This window comes from Triturus cristatus, chromosome 4_1 (assembly GCF_964204655.1).
Source record: "Triturus cristatus chromosome 4_1, aTriCri1.1, whole genome shotgun sequence".
Classification (NCBI taxonomy): domain Eukaryota; kingdom Metazoa; phylum Chordata; class Amphibia; order Caudata; family Salamandridae; genus Triturus; species Triturus cristatus.
Genome location: NC_140585.1, coordinates 415,387,406 through 415,412,995, shown reverse-complemented (window position 1 = coordinate 415,412,995; position 25,590 = coordinate 415,387,406). Strand labels below are relative to the sequence as shown.

Genomic DNA, 25,590 nt, shown 5'->3' with positions numbered 1-25,590 from the left:
TGTGGAAAGTGAACCACATAAAGTCGGTGGCCTTTCATACTTAGAAAAGGAATATCTGACCCATTCATGGTGGATCTGAAAGAGGACATGTTGACGGTGGACGCACATATATTTGCGTCTTTAAAACTGGAGCAGGAGGGAACATACATGTACTTATAGCATGTACATGGAGCCGTTGGGGTCTACGATAGGGGACATAACTGATCACAAAATTCAGATTTCCTCAGGTTGTCAAAAATTGTGCTTCTTTTTTGGAAACGTGACCAAGACATTCAGCCTCTGTAACTAGATCAATAATCTGGTTCTTGAGTCTGTTAGTAGGATTTTCTTGGATAGGTAGTTAGTTGAGTCTATCATCCAGAAGCCTGAGGCATTCATTTATGTAGGTTTCCTTATCCTGTAACACTATACCACCTCCCTTTGTGTCGGTTTTATAACCACATCTTTGTTGTTTTTCAGTGTGGTCAGTGCTTGGAATTCTTTTTTGGAGGTGTTGTTGAATGTTCTTTTTTCGGTCAATGCTTCAATGTCTTTGAAGACTGCTTGCTCGAAGGCGGCTACCTCTACAGGTATGGTGGAGGGGGGAAGGTATGAATTTGGATTTGATCTTCAAGTTTGTATCACTCTCCTCTCCTGTGTTCTCCATATCCTGTTGGTTTGAGAAAAAGGCTTTTAACTTTAACTTCCTGAAGAATTCTGCCATCCCACAGTGGAGACGGAACTGGTCTAGGCGGGCAGTTGGTACAAAGCCTAAACCTTGGTTAAGTATGTCCCTTTTGGTCTGGTCAAGGTTGTGTTTAGAGTAGTTGGTGACTAACTCTTGCTCGTGCTCGGTCCCGCACGTTGGTCCTTTGACATGCTCCTCGTGTGGGTCCCTGGCTGGGAGTAGTCTTCCTAGTGTACTTGCAGTTGTCCTCGTCGTTTATCTCGCCCTCTGCGGCCATTCCCTAAAAAATGAAACCTTTGATTCGGATTTGTGTAAGGGACTTGCGGTGGAGGGTAAGAGGGATTCCAGCCATACATCATTTGAGGGGGCATTTGTTGAAATGGTTGTTGAAACTGCATCCGATTCATTGGTGGTCCTTGCTGCCATGGTTGTTGCCAGTTATTGGATCTTCCCCGGCCTCTAGATTGGTTACGAAAGCTCCCAGTGCTGGAGTTACTGCTGGTCGACGAGGCATCGTCAGAACTTCCTGATGTGTCATGATGTTTGGTCGGTTGGAAATCTGGTTCAGAACGCGGATAGGTTTTAGCATAGGAACATTTCTTTAAATCTTTCTGGAAATTTTGTATTTTAGACTGTGTGAGGTTTTCTTTGTATTCTTGCATTTCTTTATTAACCTCATCTAGTCTCTTTTTATATGCTGTTAGATTCGTTTTGAAATGGTTTTCAGTTGTTTGTATTTCTAACACAATTGCATCTGATAGTCTTTTTGCTGTTTGGATTATCAGCACAATACAATCACTGGTGCAGTGCCATGCGATCTTCGCCCAATCCCTCCGGAAGGCTGCTTCCTCAAGAAATATTCTTGGCTCGTTGGTCACTATTAGTCCCCGTGGTGCTGTGTTTGCTCGTAAATATTCTGTTAGAATGACCCCATGTAGTATTGTCCTGATAAGATTTTCTTTCATTTCTGTTAAAGTTTCCCAATCTGTGCTTTGAGCAATTGTTTTAGCGATATTAAGATCTGCCAAGAGTGGTGCTGCTGCCAAAATATCATTGACCGTTTCCTCAGAAAAAGTGAGGCCTAGATTTTCAGCCATGGTGTATGGCCCTTGGTTAGGCTTACACCTATTGGTTGTGGCTCTCGTAGCTGTACGCTGCCTATTAAATCAGATCAACAAGAAGGGAGAGCTAGGACTTGGAAATGACCGTCTCTGTCCCTGAACTATGTATTAAACCAATGAAGACGAACTTTGTTAAATGGCTGTCACAGTGATGTCTGGAGGACCTGGAGGAGCAGGTATTCATGTTAAATTATTTTTAAGAATGGACAGACAACATTGTCTTGTGGACCAGGTTTATCGATTACCCGTTTATCCTGTGGAAGGGGTCCCCGAGTCAGCCAAAATGTTTGCACAGGGACTGAACAATGAACTGAACCTCTCGTTTACAGTAAAGATGAAGTACCCTTCATTGACCTACTGGTTTACGTTGAGGGCAATAGGATACATACCAGAACATACAGAAAACAGACATCGGGTAATTCTGTGTTACATGCCGGCTGCTTTCACCTGACTAAATTGAATAGCATTCCTTATGCAGAAAGTTTGCGCATGAAGCGCAATCGTAGCAGCGAGGACACACTGAGGGTGGTACAGAGTGATCTGTGTACTGACATTGGTCCCGTTCATCTGATCACGGAGTACTCAGCTTAATCAATCAATCAATCATAGCATTTGTTAAGCGCACTACATACCCGTGAGGGTCTCAAGGCGATGGGGGGAGGGGGAGGGGGGGGGGGGGGGGGAACGCTGCGACTGTATGAAGAGCCAGGTCTTGAGGCGTCTCCTGAAGGTTAGGAGGTCTTCGGTCTGCCGTAGGTGGATGGGGAGGGTGTTCCACATCTTGGCGGCGAGCTGGGAGAATGATCTGCTGCCGGCGGTCACTCTTTGGATGCAGATGACGGTGGCGAGGGCGCGGTCTGCGGAGCGGAGCTGGCGGGTGGGGGTGTAGAGGCTGAGTCGGCTGTTGAGGTACGCTGGTCCGTGTCGTGGAGTGCCTTGTGTGCGTGGGTGAGAAGCTTGAAGGTTATCCTCTTGTTGATGGGGAGCCAGTGTAGGTCTCTCAGGTGGGGTGTGATGTGGCTGCGGCGAGGGATGTTGAGGATCAGGCATGCGGAGGCGTTCGAGCTGTTTCAGGAGTTTGGCCAGGTCTGAGGTCCTTGGGGTCCGCCTTGGGTTTCTCGAGTAAGGCATTGATCTCTGCGTGCTTCCAGCTCTCCGGGAAGGTTGCTGGTTTTCCGGAGGTGGGGTGCAATGGTGCTGCTGGCTTTGTTGAAGATGTGGTGTGGGCAGGGGTCTTCCAGGGATCCGGAGTGGACGGTGTTCATGATCTGGATAGCTTATCATGCTTGACTGCGTAACATCCTACACAGAAACTGAAAACTTATCAAAAGCGACCAGGGATGGGACCAGACATTACCCGCGCTCCCCCCATATCATTTAGAAGGGCTAAGTTGATGCGTAGGGACTGGTGCATAACTCCTCCCAGGCCAGGAGTGGATCTGATTTGCTGAGAGGAAGCAGAGGCTTCCAAAAATGTTCTAGGTGCAGGGCTCGCCGTCATGGTCGCAACACCAAGACCATACAATCACCCTTACGAGAGACACCCATTGTGATTCGAGAATTGTGTAACGGTAAAAGTTAATTCACCGTCTACTTACTTGAACATACCTGTCAGAAAGGCTATGTGGGAAGCACTATCCACATGGTCCATGTTAGGATCCTGCAACACTTTAGGACCATATCCTACGATGAGAAAAGCTATCCAGTGTCAAAACACATTCTAGACCACCACCAGGTCAATGCTAAAGATCTGGTGTATTTTGTCATTGATGTCATCCCCAAAACACCATGGGGGCAACAGAGCTCCAGCTTTGGAGACTTGAATCACAGTACATACTTCTGCTTAATAGCAAAATCCCACATGGATTAAATTCTCATGAAGAGTTATTATTACATCTCTAAGCTTGTTGCACCCACTTCAGCAGTCTTTAGGTGCACAGTATATTTCTTATTTTACTTGATTTAGTGTGTCATGGTTAATCTGCAACGTTACACAGATCAGACAATTAACATAACAGTGGTTTAAGTACTTGTTACAGCTACACTGACCTGAAGGTGATATATTGGTGTGGTTTCTGACCAAGCTGCGTGTATGCTTGTTTTCAATCTGCTCTTGATATGTAGCAATGGTGAAGTTATATAAAAATCAAAGACATTTCATTACTATAAATCATGTGTTCATATAACTTTGTAATTTAATGCCTGGACAGACAACTGTTTAATAGTGTGGCCCGGGGTACCTACCCGAGTGCTCATCAGTTGTGCATTCAACAGTATGGTTATATTTGGAATTGATTATAACCTGTGAGTTAAGCGTAACATTGCCGATTGAAAGTCTTAATTTACATGTTTTATTTGATATAATTTTGGCTAACAAGTGTCATTAACATGCTTTCTATAATTTTGCTTTACTTGTCTTCTATGTCCATGGCAGCGATATGGTTGCCATGACAACCCTGTATATAACCACTAGTTTGAATGGCGGCAGGCTATGTGATCAAGGTGGTTTGTCCACCGAAACGCGTCAGGAGCCTTCTGTTGTATTAAATCGGTTAAGAAAACCTCCAGAGTGTCGGTGCTTGCTTCTAGTATTGGGGAGCGGGATTGCCTTTTATATATTTATATTCTCGATTGAGGTGATCATGAAACTAGTCAATGGTTACACCACAGCACCAAGAACATAACATTTTAACACTGTGTACTTTTATGATAAAATGACAATGTTATTTATTGAACTATTTTTGATTAATAGTATTAGTAAAAATATACACTATATTCAACACGTTATCCTATTGAGTCATTGCTGTTCTGTGGGTGTTTAACACTGTTCACAATGCATACTAAGCACCAAGAGAAAAAGATGAAACCTGAATACTACTTGAAAAGGCAGACATTACAACTTAGAACAGTGTAAAAGGCACCAGAAAAAAATATACATGTGTGCAAATATTTTTTATAAAAAAAATATTTAACAAAAGCAAACTTAGAAATGAAGGTGTAACCAAGAAAGATGGGCATGCTGCATTAAAATTAGGTGGAAGCAAAGCGTGTAAAGTGGAGAGTATTCTGCACAAGAAATATGACCATTGTAACATAAGGAACAAGAAATTCAAGGAACTTTAACAAATGTTTTTCTGCTAAAGGGTCAAAAATAATACTCTAGGTGGCCAGGCAAGATGGCCGAACGGACGTGATCCATCTCGGCTCCCAGTCCGTGCCAGTGTCTCGGGGCGATAATAGCTACTAACCGTACCTGTAGTCTATGCTGTGATCGCGGCAAGACTTCGGCAACACCTTGTTGGGCGCTCGAGAAATCCCCTAATGACGACCCGGTGCTAACGGAAAGACTACCTTGAGCCATCACCGCAGTAATCCTGGGGTAACCGCACCAGCAGCCGCCATCTTGGGTCCGCCCGCGGCGCCTAGTGACTTTCGGCGCCCTTTGCGGGGCGATAACGATGCGGCGGGCAGTACGAGGATCGAGTGCTACTATCAGCTGCTGCCTTGCAATGAGCACATCAGGAGGAGCGGGTATTCCTCACCCACAGCTCTGAAACGGACTACCCGACTACAGCCACCCACTAGAGGTACGAGAGTTGCTTGCATGTATGCCACAAATTGGACCAGCACTATTGGACCGCCTGCACGGGCGGGGAGAGGCTGAATGCTGGTATATCCCGGAGGAACAGTGTCTATCAAGTGAGCGGAGAGATCGAGGACGCCGATGTCTGACCCTAAGATGGCGGCTATGTAGCAAGCTGGGCCTCTCTCTCGATCTGGATTGAGCACCACATGGGTTTTTCCCCCCCAGATCCAAACGCTGCATCAGGGCCCTATTGAGCGCCCTTCGCTCCCCATTGGAGATTACATAGCGGCTTTACAGGTGTAACTGCGAGGACCATCAATCCACAAGGAGACTGGGCCATCCTCCCAGGAGCTCCTCTTGGAACGCTACGCCATGGACGAAGACCTCAGCAGTGTGGAGAGGACCAGGTGAGAGACGCATGTGGTGACGGCGGCGAGGGGTGTTCGGAGAGGCGCTGCAAGTCCGGCAAGCGAAGGGTTTGGCGCTCTAAATGGAAGACCTGGGCCTTCCCCGGCCCCCCCCTCCCCCCCCCCCCCCCATGATCGATGGGACCTCCAGCTGCGATACCGGCTGCACGACGGAACTGCTGAAGGGACAGGCACGCTGTAGGAGGCTATGATCGCCCTGAACTAACTTGCTAGATTCCACAGTGCGACACCGACGGTGGGCTGAGGCGCCGAATGAGTGGAAATCGGTGGACTTGCCTCTATGCCGCCTAAGAAAGCTCCAACAGACAAGCCCCCTTCCGCGGACTGTGAAGACCACGCTGACAACATGGCCTTTACTAAAGAAGACCTCATGGCTTCACTACGAGACTTCAAGTTGGAGCTTCGGAAGGAACTAAGCCAGGACATTAAGGGCTCTATTGATCAGCTGAAAAATGACCTGAATGAACGTATGGCCTCCCTTCAGCGCAATGTGGACTCTGTGGGAGTTAGAGTAGTGGAACTAGAGGAACAGACCAATACGCGCTCCTCCAAAATGCAGCATACGATTTACGCTCTCCAGGACGAGTTGCACCTCAACCAACTGAAAACAGAGGACCTTGAAAACCGAGCACGCAGAGATAACCTACAGATTCTGCACCTGGAAGAGGGGGTATAAGGGCCCGGTCTGGAAGCTTTTCTAGTAGGCCTCTTTGCAGAAATCTTTAGTCCACAGGTACTACAAATCAACCTTGAAAGATTACATAGAGTTGGGGGGCTAGCAACTGAGGACCGGAAGCGCACGAGAGATATTCTTGCGAAATTTCATTCCTACAAGGTGAAAGAAAGCATTCTTGCAGCCGCCAGAAAAAAGAACTCTCCTTCCAGGGGCACGAATGCAGCATATTTCAAGACATGGCGCCCGTGACGTTAATGCGGTGGCAACAGTTCCGACCCATCACCTCCAAGCTGCGGGACGACAACATTAGATACCACTGGACCTATCCCTTTGGCCTGAGTTTTGAATGGCATAACAAACAGTGTCACATCACCGATTTGAAGGAGGGCCTGAACCTATTAGGTCTCCCCGCCAACCCTGAACTCACAGCGGACACTACACGAGGCTCCGGCCGTGGAGCCTCCTCCTCAGCAGGGTGGGCCACGACCTCAGGAGGGCACCACAAATGAAGTCTCTCGTATCCTTATGCTCCACATGCCTTAACCACCGGTATGGAGGAATCCTTTGGTTGCCTCAGAGCTCCAAAAGACTTCAACCCTCGCCCAAGACCTACGTTTAGTGCCCTGAACGACTAGATCTGCAGGACAGCGCCCCGAGATAGGGGGAGATGGGATTACTGGTCAAGCCATCTGCCATCCCTACTGTGTGGGTGGTCTCACCCACGGTTGGAAACCATCTTCTATACAACACGAGTTCCAGTTGGTATTGTTGGGGACTGGTTATTTTTCCTTTTTTTTTTTTATTTGATGGGAGGGAGGGAGGGAGGTGAGATTCTGGTGGTGGAATTACACACTGACTACAAAACGTCTGGAGCTGTTGCATGTCTATTATGGCTTTTTGTGGGGCGGTCGTGTTCTTAATATGCATACGGAGGGGGTGAATTCCTATTGACAAGATGGTAATCACGATAGCATTGTGGAACGTCAGGGGCCTTAACTCACTGCAAAAAAAGCAGAAAGTATGGAAATACCTTACGGATCACTATTTCGATATAGTGGCGATCCAAGAAACTCACCACCAGAAGGCCGACGAACTGAGGCTTAAAAACAAACAATATCCACTTATATTTAGATCATCAGCACTTACCAAACACCGGAGTGGCCCTTCTCTTCCACTCCTCAACGAAGTTTCAACCTCTGGATGTCCAATCGGATAAGGAAGGCAGGATGATCTTAGTTAAGGGAACCCTAAAGGGTACACTGTGCACCTTTGTTGCTACATATGCACCCAACACGGGCCAGATGAGCTTTCTTAAGCTCCTGCTAGACAAATCAGATCACTTTGTGGAAGATCCTTTCATTCTGATGGGGGGACTTTAATCTCACGTGGCAAACGGACCTTCGTAGCACTCAATCACACAGGGCTGACAATGGCTCCTGCACTGGAGACTTAAAGAAGAGACTGCTTGACTTGGGTCTTCGAGATGCTTGGCGGACCCAGCACCCACAGACCAGAGACTATGTTTTACTCTCATGTGCACCACACCTACTCACGATTAGACTATATTTTTATTAATCAAAGATTATTGGGCGCACTTCAGGGGACTAAGCTCAACTTCCACAACAAACCCTAAATGGTACTTTCCAGTTTCCCTAACACCTGACAGGGTACTCAGAACTGAGCTATGAGAAGCGATTACGGTCCGTTGTTGCAAAGTGTAATCACTCTCTAGAACTTAGAGAAGCACACTTAAAAACCCTAATGGACTGGTACAGCTCCAATATGCATTACCATGGCGGTGCGTGCCTCACGGCGGGACAGCCGTATTTATGTTACCATCAAAGTCCAAAGAACGAGGTCGCACTCTGCAGAAGATTTCTCCAAACCGGAGCTTTATTATACACGCGTAGAACTGGCCTTGACATCCAGATTGTTCAGAACGCCCGGAGGCCCACTGGAGGGCTTTTTACAATACTCAATATTTTGAAGAGAAGGTTAATCGAGCACACCCACTGGAGGGTAAAAAGTAAGCGCTATCGCACTACATGTCCCAGCATGCCAAGCGAAATTATACTCACCTGAGAGGCCTCACTGGCGGGGTTATTTGACAGGAACATGCAGACAATGTGGTGTTTTAGAGGCTGGTGCTGCGACTCCTCTTCTGTGCCTGTGAACAAGAGCCGTGTGGCTCGAAACGCGTCGGGAGAAATCTTCTGCAGAGTGCGACCTCGTTCTTTGGACTTTGATGGTAACATATATATCTCAGAGCTTCAAGTCTCTAGTTCCTTATAATATATATAACGTACTTATAGCGGTCTCTCTATGCACCCCTTAGGACCAACGAGCCACTCCACACCATATGCACCTTCTTCTAGTAGGCTAAACCTTGTGTATGTACACTTTTTCGTGTAAACAAAAGTGTGCATCAACAGACCACTTCAGACCACTTTAACAGACACATCTGTTTTTAATATGCATAGCCTATTTTACATGCATGTTTTCCTTTAACCAAGATCAGCCTTAAGAGTCAACTATTGCACCACACATCATGTACAAGAAAGTGTAATGTTTTCTATATAGAGACTACTTAATAAAAGATTGTAATCAAAAATGTCAGCTGTGCAACACATACTTTCAGTAGGGCAATTGTCATAAATATTTAATTGTTCCTCTAAGGAAAGCAGTCCATCAACATGTCACCACCCTTATAAAGACATTATATAGTACCAACTCAAGTTGCTTCTACATGCAACTTTATTCCTGAATAAAGCTCATGCTAAGCACTTAAGTACCTCAGTAAACCTATCTGGTAATGGTAATCCAAAGCTGTTCTACATGGCACGTCCGTATGTGATATTTAAACAGGTAATGAAATATGTTGTGAAATGTATTTACACCAGTTTAGAACAAGCATTTGCAATGCAATCGGTCACGCCATTAGTACCTTATATGTATTTAGCTAGGCAGCACATTAGCCTGGGTGCTGAAACATCTAGTGTTCTTTAACATGCAGTGAAAGTAAGCACCAGAAATGATCAAAGCAACAAGTGGAATACAATCAAGTTAGCAAGTCTTCCCCTCAGTTTCAGTGTCTAAGGAAGTTCAACTGAAAAGTGACGCCCTCCATTTCAACCCCATGGAAAACTTTCAGATAACTATTAAATCAGAAGTCAGATGCATAACACAAACCCCGCCTCAAGTGTTTCTCATAAAAAAAAATACTCGATAGGTAAGTATCTCCAACTCTTCAAAAGGGTTTGATACTTTCAAATCGAATAGGAAGGAAAATGTTAACAACAAAAAAACTTGCATTAGTTGCCAATCAAAGGCCATCAAACCATGGACAGTCTGTAGGGCGCTGGCTTGTCAAGACAATCAAAAAGGGGAGGCACGAAGGGATGACATTTTTGAGAAGAAGGCCATAACAGACTTATCATTATGCCTCTTCCACTATAGCATTCTGGGGTAGAGTGGCCAGCAATATTCCTCTGTTCAGCTTACTATTAGTTTGCCAGACACACTGCTTGCCACCTACAATCATAATCTCGAATTACATTCACTTTACTAAACTATTGAGACTAGCACCCGCTTAGCTGAATGACATTCTTGTACTAGTAACTTTTCTGTTTGACTCCTTTGGCAGCACACTGCTGACGAGTCTTTCTTAACGCCCTCAATACTGTCAGCTGGATGAATCATTTCGATATGAACGAAATTATTTGGCCCAGCATGATCCTCAGGTGCATTACAACATGTAGTGGCGAAATAAAAAGTATAAGCAGAATTTAGGACGGGAAAACGTGTCAAATATCGGCCACTGAAAATGTAAGGATTCTGAACTGACAATGATGCGGAACATCGCAGACATAACACCAGGAAAATAATTCCATGAAAACCCAAATGAGTAGCCGATCTATGTGGGGTGCTAAACTTAAAAGTGCTGTGAGCTAGATATTTGGAAACACGATTAAGAACCATCGGTCTACAATGCTCTCAGTTCAAACGTGCATTGTGCGGCCTTTCAGGGACTGCGGCAAGGCGGCTGCTTCCGCTGGCGTTAGGGGCAGTAGTGGGAAAGCGAGGAGCTCAGTGCCAACGTCTTATTCATTGGTTGGATCTAATAGAGCCTAGAAGGCAATGTGCTACACAAGCTCGATTTCCGTGGGATGAACATGTAACAGTTTCCTTTTCTCAAATAGTATTCTACTTTTTATTCTTGATCAGATTGTTTTAAATTTATTTATAAGACCCACGAGGATGGCATCTTGAGCAGCGCGGCGCTTAAGATAGCTTTTGGTTGGTGCTGGGATGTTGGCCACCTCCAAGAACTGTTGATTGAAGCCGCTGGGTACCCGTATCTCTATCCTTCGGTATCCAAATATATAAGAAATGTTGGCTTTGAGTTTGAGGTGAGCAGTCGGGGTGCCAGAAAAGTGTCAGACTGAGCTGTCAGAATAGAATCCCGGGATGCCAACGCCATTTCCAAAGCGTGGACACCATGACTTTTAACAGGAGAATGAAAACCAGCAATTACGGGTGCCGGGGGCTGCGGCAGCGCTCCCAGCTTCAGCGGGATGAGTCTGCGGAGAATGGCAGAGCAGAGGAGCCGAAAGAAAAACAATAGAAATCTCTATCAGAACCTATATTACTTTTGGAGAGACCTATTCAGGTTCATATCCTGCCAACAACAAGTCTATTGATTAGAGATACATTGACTACAAAATAATTTTTAAACTAATTTTATTTTTTCATTTTTTTAAAAAGAATTCATCTATAATAATGGCATCAAATGCTTTATACATAGTAGACAATTTCTGCATATAATCCACAATAACAAAATTATGTTCATAAGTATACATACACCCACCGCTATTAACCCAAATATATTCTCATCATACTCACTTCTCCAAACATACATCAGTCATCCTCATACTTTTAAAAAATAACAAAAAATACAAATGCTATGTAAGGTCCAACAAAATCAAATGGAGAAAAAACAAACACAATAATGGTTGTTTGAGGATACTGTATCTCCTGGGACCACTCCTCTATGGTGATAGTTTTAAGGTCTTGGCCTACGCGCGTTTCGGTGGATAACCACCTTCCTCAGGACCACAAATAGAGGGATTAGAGAACCCTTAAAATGACGGGGGAAGTCTGTAAGGAATTAAATAAAGTAATTAGGGTTGGCAGGAAAAAGTGAATTTAAGTTTGATAATGTATATGACTTCATATAGAGCAGAGGAGCCGTGCACGGTGTGACCTGTTTGCCGGAGATGATCATGGTTTCTCAGCCCCAGTGTAGGGAAGAAGTAGAGCCTGCTCCGAGCTCACCCCAACTCTGAGAAACCTCGGGGGAATCCCGGATCACTGTACAGACTACCGGCACTGCCAAAGTAGCCATCTGAGCTTCTGACCAACCATAGCCATCAGTGGAAGCTAAGGGGACGTTCCACTCCTGCGATACAGTTCCTCTTTCCTCATACAACCACCAGGGACGGCACTAGGAATAGGCAGAGTGGGCAGCTGCCCAGGGCCCTGCAGCATTTTAACAACAATGGGGCCCCCCCACGAGCCCTTCATCCTGTTGAAAATGTGCCATTGTGCGCGTTCCAGGTGGGCAGCAGTTCCCTTGGGGTTCGCAATAATGCAGGTATTAAATATTGGGATGCATATCATTTGATATTAATAAACCAGGATTTCAAAATCACTCACATTGTTATCATTACTCAAATGAGATTGTATGAACTAGCAAAGCGCTGATAGCAGAACACTGGACGTGGTTTCTCTGACGTACTTTGGCCAGCTCTACAGAGGAAGAAATCAAAGAATAAACCACAAGTTAAGTAAAGCACGAGTGACCATCTAATTACTTCCTCGAGCTACTCCACCCAGTAGCTGGAACCTTTTGTGCATCTGGCAGCACACACACATATAGTGACTGACTCACTGTGTCTCCCTTAAAGTTGTTGAAGGTGAAAGGAGTATTGCCCACATTCACACCCTTGTCTCTTTCTTCGATTTGTATTATTTTACCTGTGCAGCTTCCACTCCCCTCTTAAATGCTCACGTCGGGTTACGCATCCGAACGGTACCTTTCCCACTCTAGCCTCACATTGCGCATTTGTTTTTGCCCTCATAGTTTTGGTTCCGCGTGCAATCAAAAATGTATTAGACTGAGAGCAGCAACCAGGCACAGTGCATGGCTGTCTCCGGCACTCTGTCAGTGTGTACTCCATTTAGCAGCTGTCAGTCATCAGCAACATGTCCTCTACCTGTATCTGGGTGCTTTGCATCTATCTACATCAGCAAACAGTCCTCCTAAAGAAAGCTACCCAGCAGCAGCAGTTTGCCCATCTCCACATGTGTCTCATAACTACACACTACTGCCAGGCAGCGGCTGCACACTATTTTTGGGATCTTAACTTTTACCAACTTTTCCTGCATTCTACGCTAGACACGGAATTGCAGGAGTTACCTTTTTTGGGGGGGCTGGTCTCACTTTTTCCCCCTGCTGTGATTTCCTTAGTGATGCAGCGATGACAAATGGAATCACCGCTCCCCCCTCCCCTCCCACTCCTATACTGTACCGGGCAATGGGGGCGACAAGAGGTAAGCCAGCTGTGATCCGAAACGTAAACGCTTTTTAAAGACGGGATATGGGGTTAAACAGCAGACGCAGCGTTTCAAAGATAACTTTGCTGAAATCCATTTAATTCTTTCCTCGTAGTTACCCATGCTTGTCTCACCAGAAATAGGGATTTGACAGTAAAGCAAAGTTTGCATTTTTTGCTTGTTTCGCTGTACCGTTTATTTCGTGGAATGCGCAGATGTGGTTCTGTCCTCCCAGACTTAGCGGTAGTAACAGAGGCCCACTTTGTCATGGGATTTGGAGCATAAACAAACCGTCTCCCTTTACCGCCGCCCTCGAAACAACCAGTGCTAGAGGATAACCCCCAAATAAAAACAACTGGAGTTGGAGGATACTTGCCCCGCGCAAACTGTATAGTGTAAAAATGTGCGAGGTGCGTGTGTGTGTTGGGCTAGGGTGGGGGAGGTAGAGTTGGTGCCGTGCTTGTGATCGCTGCTCACGTGTATTATTACCATTAATATTGTTTAATTCCCCTGCTCTATTGTGTCGTATTTGTATAGGGCTGTGATGATTGATAAGAGGCGGACGTGTGCCCATGGTAATAAAAAAAGCTAAGCGGCTGCACCCGAAGTCGTGGCGCTCCGCGTTAGTCGGGTGTGCAAATTATTTTAATGAATAGATGCGGAGGTGTGCTCTTGCACTTTCTTGGTCAGGGGCGGTGTTTAACAAAGAACTGGCCAGTCAATTTCATAAATTCACTCGTGCCTACGGCAGACTAGCCTTGCAGGCCAGCGTCTCCTAGAAGCATGCATCATACAAGCCATACCTGATGCTACTGCCTTCGTCTCACAAGCTGACCCACTCTTTATTATACCTCCTTTGCCGTGCACAGGGCGGGCCTGTCTCAGCGCGGAGCATGAACCTCTCCACTGCTGAGCAGGAATCGGAGCGTTGTCTGAGTAATATTTGCCATCAGAAACGAAAGAAAGCCTACCGCTTTACAAAACGCATGATACGGAAAATGCTCTGCCACCGGAGACAAAACAAAGGCTAAAAAAAAAATCCAACACCGCTACCGAATGTCTTCAGACCACGAAGTGATACGAGTAAAAGGGCCAATAGCTGTAGGCGTAAACAATCTCCAAAAGGAGGGACTTTAAGACTACTTGCACCAACCACAACTCGAACGGAACTCGGGCGGTTTAAGTGACACACCAACAAAGGAATCAAAAGTCCGAGGAAGAAAGAGGCGGTTATCAACATCACATAGTGTAGACAGCATCTCTCGTCGAGACAGCGCATGCGCTGCCTAGGCGAGACCTAAAAATAGAGTTCCTCATACAATAAAAGTGAAAGCAACTGAAGAAAGCTCTACTCTACTTACAGGTTGTTCTTCAAATGGTAAAGAATTTTATAACAATTTTTTGAGTTCTCACATTTCATTTTATGTATTTTTCACAGCTCTAAAGATCCTATCACATGAAGCACAGAACATAAAGAGCTGCCTTTTTTTCTATTTTGCATAGATACAACATTTAAAAATAAATGTTATGATGAATGTTATTTTTTAATGGTTAAAACAGTGGTAACAAAGAAAACAAGCATTTGCAATGCAATAGGTCTCGCATTCACACGATTTCGAGCTATTGGCATTGTAAATGACAATGCCTTTTGTTTATGTTTCGGTTTTAAAACATAAATACATGGCATTGTTATTTACAATACTAATAGCTTAAACTATACCAACAGAAAGGGCGCTTCAGATATATTCAGGCCAAAGAGCAAACACCCCGACTGGCACAGATGAAAGCACCTTAGAATAGTGAACAGCAACTTCACCTGAACGCAGACATCGTTTGTCACAAAATGAAGGGACCCATGCACTGGCAGTATTTCATCTCAATGGAAGAAACAGGAGCTGTTAATAAAGTGCACAAACAGCAGCTGCTCTTCACACAGTTGTGCTGGTGCTTTTATTGGCAGCACTGGCAGGGGCAATAGGTGGTGCAATCTGCAGTGGCCTCCTGACGAGGGCCCTGTAAAACTGCACATTCTAAGCTGTACTGTATAACACACAAGCTGCTGCCGTTGGCTCTGCAGTAAAGCTGGAAACCTCTACCCTTCCCATAGCCAACACAATTAATGCCCAGCTCCCATAGCACAGTGTCTGGACACCCTCTGCAACTAAGGCACAAGAGGCAGTAAAATAGCAAAAGAAAAAAAACATGGGGAATAGCAAGGCAGGAAAGACAAGAAATCTTGAAAAATAAAAAGAATGAACACACTGGTTCTTCTCACCAACAGAAAATGTGATTGACACACACATACGTTCGTCTCATAGACGGGTGAGTTAATCTTTGTGAACAAGTAAATACATCCCTACTGATAACACAGATGCTGTAGATTCTTCATCACAGGCAAATCAGTTAATCTTCACAGATACACAAGCACATCCTCACACACATGCAAGTGCATCCTCACAGAGACATAAGTGCATCCCCACAGGCGCGTATGTGCATCCATTGATACACATGTGCATTCTCACAGACACAATATGTAATTAATACAAGTGCACAAATTCATCCCTGTTGTCGTAGTATATAATCATCACATGCACACGTGTTTGCTACCACACACCAACTGTTTTTCTCTCATATATTCACCTTTGTAGACACACGAGTTCATCATCAGAGATGCACAAAGTTCGCTTCTATGCACGCAGGTTCATCCTTGCAGACATTCCTTGGCACGGTCACAGAGAAGCACACACGAGTCCACTGTAATGGGTCATCCAGCTCTGCTCGAGACAGATACTTGTCTTCAATGCACTGTATGTTATCCTCACAAGCAGGAATTCAGTCTCAGAAATGCTTTACTTCACAGATGCTCACGAAAACCGGCCAGACGTGGGCAAGCACAGCGTCTGCCTATCTAATATGTGAAAATACAGTACAGTAGCACGGCACAATTGTGTACCACCATAACACAACCTGCACTGCACTGGGTAGTGGTGTCCCTTGGGGGGTGGGGCAGATGGGGGCCCTTCCCCATAAGCATTGCTCGCTGAACAGCCCCAGCCAATCGGAAAGAGCAAAACCATAAACAAGCAACACAAGCATTTACAATGCAACTGTCTCGGCATTGTTAAAGTTAGAGCTATTGGCATTGCTCATGACAATGCCGTTTCTTTACATGTTTTAAAAACAAAAACATAAACAAAAATAATGTCATGAGCAATGCCAATAGCTCTAACTTTACCAATGCCGAGACCATTGCATTGTAAATGCTTGTTTTTGAACGTCAGGGTCCCCGGGCCGCTGGATCTGTATTGCCAGGGCTGGTGTGCGTTCGTAGTCCGGCCCTGTGAGAATGAAAGAGGACTATCGGGAAAAATGCAGGGAATAGGGGGAGGGCGATGACAAGGGGAGGGTGAGTAAGGTTGGAAGTGTGAGCGAGTAGAGGAAGAGGGAGTCCAGGAGAAGGACAGAGGAAGAGGGACTGCAGAGGAAAGAGAAAGTGCTGCCTTACGAAGCTGTTGCTAAGGTAACCATCTGGACCTCACGAACATACTGAAAACCCAGATGTTCTCTGCTGGGGAGTCCCATTCAGTACCCGGTGCTGTTCACTCACCCATCTTATGTTTCACTTTAGAGGGTTGTGTTTGCTAAGAGACCTCCACATGTGAGTTTACTAAATTAGTGCAGCAGAACCTCATCAGTGCTACATACATCAAAAGTCCGTTTGCACAGCTATCTATACACGTAACTCACTGCAATGGTTTTTGCAGGAGTAAACTCATTTTATTTTCATACTAACCTACATGAATCAGTAAACTGACATTTAAAAGTTTCTGCTAGCCAAACACGGGGATAGTTGGGAATCCCAAAACCGTACGAGGGTACTCAGATTAATTAAGCGCTTAGGTGCCATAAGCAATGGTAAAAGATGTTTTACAAATGTCGATGACATCATTTGTTTCCATTGGTGGAATCTCACTCATCCTTCCATACCTGAGCCCCCAAGCCCTCCGCTTGCCAACCTCGCAAGGACGACTCAAGGAGCGCGCATGTGCCCCTCTGGCACAGGACACACTGCTGTGCGCCAGCAACAAAACACCTACCAACACACAGACCTGTTTAGCACTCTACCCTATGAGTCCCCGCAACTCACAAACACACACACACCCAAAACATAGACACAGATATCAGTGAATCCGTCCGTGTCTGACTTGCAGAAATGTACTGCAGATCGAAAATACACCCCACTTCGGATGCACCGAGCGCACATAAAGTCTTCAAGATCTATACGTAACAAAAATGTGACTGCGGGAGCTGTTATGTATTTGTTTTTGAAAAACACACACACAGTAGGAACCATAACTTTCTCTATCAGGAAGGAGAGCCGAGCCGCGCGAGCTGTTAAATGCATTAGGCAATTTACAATTAATATAGAAGTCATTTCAGAGATATCTAGCCGAGAGTACAACAGGGCAATTAACCCGCTAATACACTAGGCTATTACATCGCTATGTCTCTTATTTTAGCCCGAGGTGATTTGAAACGCACTGGATTAAAGGATATTACAGGCGATAGCATGAGAAATAGCTTAACGTAATGAGCCGTCCCATGATGGCTGCTATTAAAGACGATTTGCAGTTGAAAACTACAACATACCGCGGTTCAGCCATCTAGAGGCAGAAGTGTCTTTAACTCTTTAAGTCTTCGGTCCTTTCAGACACACAGACATAACCAAGTTGTATCACTCGCATGCCGCGCTCTTCAGAGACCGGCAACTTAAATTGATCCAAAAAACAGTAATCTGGCCAGCAATTTAAAACAAGAAGGGCTGGGCGAGAAGGGAGGGGGGAATGCCAGCAACAGAGGAGCCCGCGAAAGTGATCGTGATTACGATCGCTAGGGAGGAAAGACACATGGCGCTGCGCGCGTGCACGTTCACGTGCACTGTAGCTTTAGGCCACGGCAGCACTTTGAAAAGCCCAGATATAAAATGTCTCTTCGAGCCTTTGGCTCACGAGACCTAAAAAGATTAACGAGGTAGACGAAAAATGGTGTTTAAAGAGGATGAAGAAATGGTGATACAACTATAAACATTTTTTGTCTAATACTGTTTTTATTTTAACTACCTTTATGTACTGAAATTGCAGAAATTATAAGCACATAATTAAAACAAGGTGGATGATATTTGAAGAAGTGCCACACACACATACCCTCACACAGTCAGAAACAGATACATCCACCCAGTCACTCGCCCACATAAGCATAAATACTCATATGAATACTGTTACACCCCCAAAAAACAAATATACGCACGTCTGCATAGATTTACTCACACTTACACATGCACAAGTACAACTATACGCACATACTTATACAGACACCCTTCCTTAACATCAAGTCATACATATTCACACATACAGAACCACATACTCTGGTACACATACACTCCAACGCATACTTACTAAACATCCTTAAATGTTCACACACACACAAACATCTACATACCCAAACACGTACACTCATACTCCGAGTCACAAAAAATAATGAAACAGTCAATTCCGGAAAGCAGTCATGGACGCATGCAGTGAGCTAGAACTCTAAGAGCACATGGTCACTCAATTATGTCCTAAAGTATCCCTGTATCATTAGTACTGCTCAATCCAGTTTCGTCAATGGATCAGGGATGAGGGCAGAATTTCAGAGCAGCCAAATTTAGCCAGGGTGATATAGAGTATACAATGCGTCGGGAGACCATGGTGTTGATCATGGCAAATACAGATCCGTTTTCCGTGTCCATCCAGTTCTTCATGATGTGATGGGGTAGAGAACCTTTAGAAAAGAAAGGTCATACAGCATTTTCTGGAGTTACGGGTGAACAGGTGAGCAGACTAGGGGACTGGATGATTCACTGGATACCACCTTGACAACACTCTCTCGATTGAAGTTTTCAGATTAGAATAGTGAGGTATGTGTCTCCCGGAGAAGGGAAAAGTTCACCGATTCGGAGGCAGCTTACTCTAGAACTTTTCTTCATCTAATTTAACATAAGAGAATTTACATTCAAGAAAATCCGGTTCAGGGGCAGGTCAGGGTCTACTTGAAACCAGGGAGAATTGTATCTCAAATTATGGACAGGTTGGGAATCCAAAGGGGAAGATCCAGTAAGGATACAATCAGTATTTATTCCTGGAAGTCAGTTTGAGATGTACAGCATGAGGAAAGGGAGGGAAATGTGTGCAGAAGTCAGGCACCAAGGGTAGAAACCAAAAACAGGGCGGCGTGGGTCTTGGGCGACAGACCTACGAGGGAAAAGAAGCAAGGATTGTAAGAAAATGTGATGTATGTATTAGTGCATATATGGCATGACAATGATGTTAAATAGGTTGAAATTGTCAAGGCTTGGCAAGTGTCTACTGCTGAAGCCACAGCTGGAGTCATTCCATTCCCTTGCTCGAAACACAGTCATAACTCCATAACTGTATATTCCAGGAAATCCAGGTCAGTATATTCCTTCGGTTTGATATCAATTGTGATCAGTATTAGCACAAACTCAAGTAGATCCACATTGGATGCCCCATTTTGGAGAGGAAGATTTGGCAGAATCTCTGGGCTGGATCCTGTGAAAACAACGAAATTTGAGTGTTGAGGGTGTCAAAGCCCTATTTCAGAGAATGTCCCGGACTGCTTCCGATATCTTTCCCTCTAGCTGTGATCAGTTGAGGCAAACTTTTTTCCCGAAAGCTCTGCTTGAGGTGGAGGTAGTCATATCTCCTCACATCTACAGGCACTCTCGATGCCAAGGAAGTTCTATCCCTACAGAAGACATCCCCCCTCCTCTCCAGTGGGCGCTTTTCAATTGCACAACAGACAGAAAGCTCTTTGGTTGCTGACGATGTCCCTCTTGGTATCCATCTTAAAGGCTCGTCTGGCTGAGAGAGATGCGCTCAACTGAATGCTTTGAGCAGGAGGAGACTGATTCAACACACGTGGAAGCTTAATCATGAGGTGTTGAAGATGCTCTTTGTGCCCACTGAGGAACTTCGAGAAGAAGCTTTTTGTCTCCACTGCAAATAACCGATGGGTTCAGTTTTGTTAATGTTAATTATTGACATTTCTAAAGCGCGAACTGCTACCCAAAGGTGTACTGGCGCTACATGAAGTCCTACAGGGGTCCTGAGCGTTTTACTCCACAGAGCTGATATGATCTTCATTGGTTCAGACTGAACAAGATCTGCTTGAGTTCCGCATGTTGTCACCGAACTAACTTGCTGTTTTAACGGGCTACATTACAAGTATTGGAGCCCATTTAGCGTTTCTCTCAGAGGAGGTATTGTGCTTACATCCACAAAATCTATCACGGAGTAGCACTGGCGGAGGTTTGCTTTTTGGTTGGGCTTTCCCCTTAGTATCACTCCTATGCAGTAGACCCATTTTATTGCAACGCTCTGCAGAGTTTTGCAGTATGTGGCAAAGTGGGGGCTAAATGTAAGTTCAGCGAAATTGTATAAAAGAGGCTCTCTTTTTGATGGGTGTTCCCTACAAACCCATGGATAACTTCTTGAAAACACCGACATTGTGGCAATGTTTATAATAGCCTGTAAGTGCTTTTCAATTATCTCTCTTTATTTTGCCTGGAAGTAGGTTTTTGTGTGTTAAGAGCTACAATTTTACCAATGGTAATTTCTGTGGTCCATTTGTCACAGAAAATCAATTTACCTAGTCTTTATTTTTCTCCTCTTGCCTTAGAAACAGATAGGAGACATTGGTTCCAGAAACACATATTGAGAGTGCTGCTGCAACACAATCGGTGTGTCTGGATTAAGAGAACTATACGGAAGAGCGGTGATACCTTTTCTTTTGCTTGTATTGGATGCCTTCAAATGATGGGAAGCTTACATTCCCTCAATCCTACGAGGCGATTTGGAGTAAGGACAAGAAATGTGACTGGTATTCTGGGCCGCCACGCTAGTCATCAATGCTTTTGGTGTACATTCTGGCAGAAGAATCGGAGTGAAGTAGAGGCCCGAATTCAGCCAACATATGCACCTATAGTGTGATGCAGGCATAAACATCAGATTGTATGTCAGGGCCTGGAGGCGAGGATTAGACATTCTTTCTTCCTTTATTTTCACATCAGCCATTTTAGAACTTAAACTTTGACAGAAGAAAAAACTTAATTTCCCAAGAACCATAGGGAATACGTGTAACAGTCAAACATAGTCCACCAATCAGGAGCCAACAGTCCCATTAACTAATCCTGCCCCTCGTCGGAATCCCTTTCTTCACTGCTGCAGCGTTCAGTTAAGCCTGGAGTTCGCTCCTCCCTTTTCTTTGTAGATTACTGGTGTTACACGAGTTTCTGATAATGTTTGTGGTATTGTTGTGGTCCTGAGTAAACAAAGCTTCCGCTTCACCCCGACGGCCGCGTATGTTTATTGTGCCCGGGGCTGGAGTGCGTGGCGGTCTGCTGACTGCTAGAGGGCACGCCTCCCTTGCTGACGCTGTGTCAGAGACACGGGCTGAGAGCACGTCAGTTACGGCCTCCAGCCAAGGCCCAATCTACAGATAAGTGCATTTTTAACGCTCGTTTTTCCCTCCGGGGCTGGCAGTGGTAGAGGGTGCTAGGCTGGCCGTTCCTCTCAAGGCGCCTCCAGCAGAGGCTAGCAATCACAGAGAGGACAATGGCAGGACTCCTAGTGCTTCGGAGGTTTCTACCCAACCAGGGGGCGAGGTCGACAGAGGGGACAACGGAACAGCCCCCGTTGGGTTGGCAACACCACTTCCCACGGTGAGTTCTTTTATTATCCCATGTGTTTGCTTGGTTGAGGGGGGGGTTTGGGGCGGCGATTGGCTCGCTTTCTCGACAATTGGCCGACCCTTACCAACTATGCATGGGTCTTACAGACAGTACAAGATTTCTGCACCCAGTGGTAGAACACCTCAGAGCGCAGGGAATTAGGGTGATAGTTTACCTAGACGATATGCTGTTCATGAATCAGTGCCTAAAGGCTCTCTGATGGCAGGTGCGATCTGCGGTGTTACTTCTCCAATCCCTGGGATTCGTGATCAACCATGCCAAATCAATCCTCTTGCCTTCCTCCATGATCACATTCCTGAGATTTGTCTTAGACTCTGTAAAGGCCATGTGGAGTCTCCCGTCCAGGAGGATAACTAAGATTCGACAATTGCTAAGGAAGCCTCAGACCTCTCTTCGCAGTATTGCCAGAGTGGTCAGCCCCTTGTCTGCCTCGATTCAGGCTATATTCCTGGGCCCCTTCACTTTTGTGCCCTCCAGAGGCTCAAAGCTTCTCACTTGAGGAGGGGTCTCTCGTACGCCCAGCAGGTGCTGTTGTCGGAGGAAGCCAAGGAAAAACTCAATTGGTAGCTGGCTAACATGGAGGCATGGAATGGCTGTGCCATCTTTGGTTCCCAACCGGATTTAGTCATAAGAGTCCGATGCCAGCAGCTTCAGTTGGGGAGCACGCTGTGGAGAATTCACAACCGGAGCCGCATGGTCCACCTCGGAAAATCCCTGCACATAAACTGCCAGGAACTAATGGCAGGTTCTTTCATGCTCGGCTATTGAACCAGAGACTGGGTGAAGCCTGCGCCCTTCTCAAGATGGACAACGTAGCAGCGGTCCGCTACATCAACCATTGGGGGAGGCACGCGCTCCAAAGCTTTGGTGGATCTGGCCAAAACTTCTGGGAGTACTGTCTTAAACACCAGGTTTCAGTGACGGCAGAACACCTCCCGGGGTTGGACAATCAGGTGGCGGATTGGCACTCTCGTTATCTGCGCGACTCCAGTCTGTGGAAACTGTTTCCCCCGGTTTTTCAGGCCTTGTCGGCACTATTGGGGCCCTTCTTGATCGACCTGTTTGCATCACAACTAGTTATCCAACATAGGGATTCTACCATGTATTATGTGAATATATATGCACCCATGTGTGTGCGCTATTTTTATTTGAAGTGTTTAGTCATACGGGAAAAATGGTGCAAAAAGATCAGAGCTCCTTCTCTCAATTTGTGGGAAGGGCAATGTTTCAAAAATTGTACAATACCCCTCACACATGCATCTCAACTAGACCATCAACTCCCCAGATACTTCAGTTGGAGACCAGATCCAGGGGCGACGGCCACGGATGTCTTTCTCTAGGAGTGGGCGTCGGAGCTGGGGTATGCCTTTCCCCCTTTCGCCATGGTCATGAGATTGACGAGTCAGGTTCGCTGGCAGAAGGCAAATCTGGTGGTGGTCACCCCAGTGTGGAAGTCGCAAGTGTGGTTTCCAGTTCTGATGGAACTTTCCTGGCCTTATCCAATCAGTCTACCCCAGCTGCCTCATCTCCTGAGCAATCACGCAGGCTATCCTCGCCTGCTTGCGGTATCCGGTTCCCTCCCTCTCATGGCGTGGAGGATTACCGGACTCTATGGTAAGTTCCTGGCCTTTCGAAAAACGCTGCAGACCTCGCGAGTGTGGTCGGACGGAACAATCAAGAGATATCGTTCAGTCTGGGCTTGCTGGATGGGTTGGTGTCTGCAATGAAACCTGGATCCCGTGGGGGCAGATGTTGCCCATATCTTTTTGGGCGTATTTGGCCTCTGAGGGTATGGCCTATCGGTCAATCATCACCTTTCGTTCCGCTATTTCTGCTGGTCATGCCAATGTGGCGAACCTCCCGCTAAGTGAGCACCCGCTGGTCAAGAAACTCCTCCGGGGGATTCAGTTATCTCTTCCACAGGAGCCACGGTATTCGGTCCTAAGGGACGGGAACAAGGTTCTAAAATTGCTGTTGGGTTGTCAGAGTAACAAGTATCTTTCACGCAAACAATTGTCTGTAAAACTAGCAATGCTGCTCTGCTTAATATCGTGTAGATGAGTTTCTGATGTTCGGGCTCTAGATATCACAGGTCGTTCCCTTACCCCTGATGGGGTCACCTTCTATGTGTCATGCAGGACTAAGTGCCAATCCTGGTTCATTAACTACCCAGCCTGGTTGAAGGTACCTAAATTGTGTGTGGTGCGATGTATTAGGGCTTATGAATCCATGACAGAAGAATTACGACCCCACAAGGAACATCAGTTGCTGATCGCTTTGAGAAATGCTTTCAGAGCAGTGTCATCCCAGACCATTGTCACGTGGGTTCGATGGCGGATGTCGGAGGCTGGCACCGACCCCAAAGTCTACGGGGCACACTAGACACTGCTTCAAAAGCATTTGTATTGGGAGCTCGCGTGGAGGACATTCTGAAAGCGGCAGACTGGTCATCAGACTCAACCTTCAAAAGGTTCTACTTTAAACCAGTCTCCCCCATTGCGGTTCTAGTAATGGACAAGCTTTGAACTTGCCTAATCCTCGCCTCCGGGTCCGGACATAGAATGAAAAATTTCCTAGCTTTCGTAACGGAAAGTTTCAATTCTATTAAGGACTCGGAGGCGAGGATAAGCTCGCCCGAGATCAAGAATGACCCACCCGTGTTATCGGATCGACGTATGAATGTTGGTAACTGAATTGTCAAGTTTGTTTTCTCTCTGTAATGACGAATCATACTGATAGGATTGCTTACAGGGTTTTTTTCCTCAAATCTTCCCGGCAATCACAAGTCTCTCTTTTTTAGGAGCAGAGTCCGCGAAACCGGAGTAAAGATCTTCTATGGTCAGCATGGTCGCAGAAAGAAAGAGGGATTCTGGCCAGGGACAAGATTTGTTAATGGGACTGTTCGCTCCTGATTCATGGACTATGTTGGACTGTTACACATCATGTTTTCCCTGTGGTTCGTGGGAAATGAAGTTTTTTTCTGTCAAAGTTTAAGTTCTAAAATGGCTGCTGTGATAATAAAGGAAGAAAGAATATGCATAATCCTCGCCTCAGAGTCCTTAATAGAACTGAAACTTTCCATTACGAAAGCTAGGACATTTTTCATTCCTACACCTAACTAGGGGATTTAAGCCAGAGGTAATATATTTACAAACAGACAAAAATGTTGTACATTAAATAAAGACCCCCCAAGAGGAAGGGGGGGGGGGGGGAACTACTGGTGCACCACATCTGCAGTGCATAGCAAAAAAGAGACTGACACATTGACAGGAGGCAGAGGCTTTATGCAGTGGGTACATCACATCAGGACTCCACCGTCACTTTCATTCTGGTGACATGTAGTGCCCATTACTGGAATTGAAGTGTTTTTCAGATCCAGTCCGATTTATTGGGATTTTACATTAGATGAGAAACCGGTAGTAATAAGTATCTATTAGAATGACAAGTTAAAATTATCAGTGCTTCCCATATGTAAAAGGAAATTCTCTAATTGACGCAAAGACAAACGCATGCAGATGGCAACTCCTAGTGATAAGGACTCAGGTCTGAGACTTTACAACTAAAAAGTTCAGTATAAACAAGCAAATCGTGATAATTTTCATTTCTATTGTAAAACTGGATGCCCAGATTTGAAAATTAAATGGCTTGGACTTGGCATCTACCACCAAAGTATGTATGTATGTCG

At 45.5% G+C, this 25,590-nt stretch overlaps 1 protein-coding gene across 2 annotated transcripts in view; it reads right to left on the bottom strand.

Annotated features, from left to right (window-relative positions):
• TMEM19 (transmembrane protein 19) overlaps nucleotides 1-25,590 on the bottom strand; it is a 208,059-nt gene that overhangs the window by 99,229 nt on the left and 83,240 nt on the right. The window lies entirely within an intron of this gene.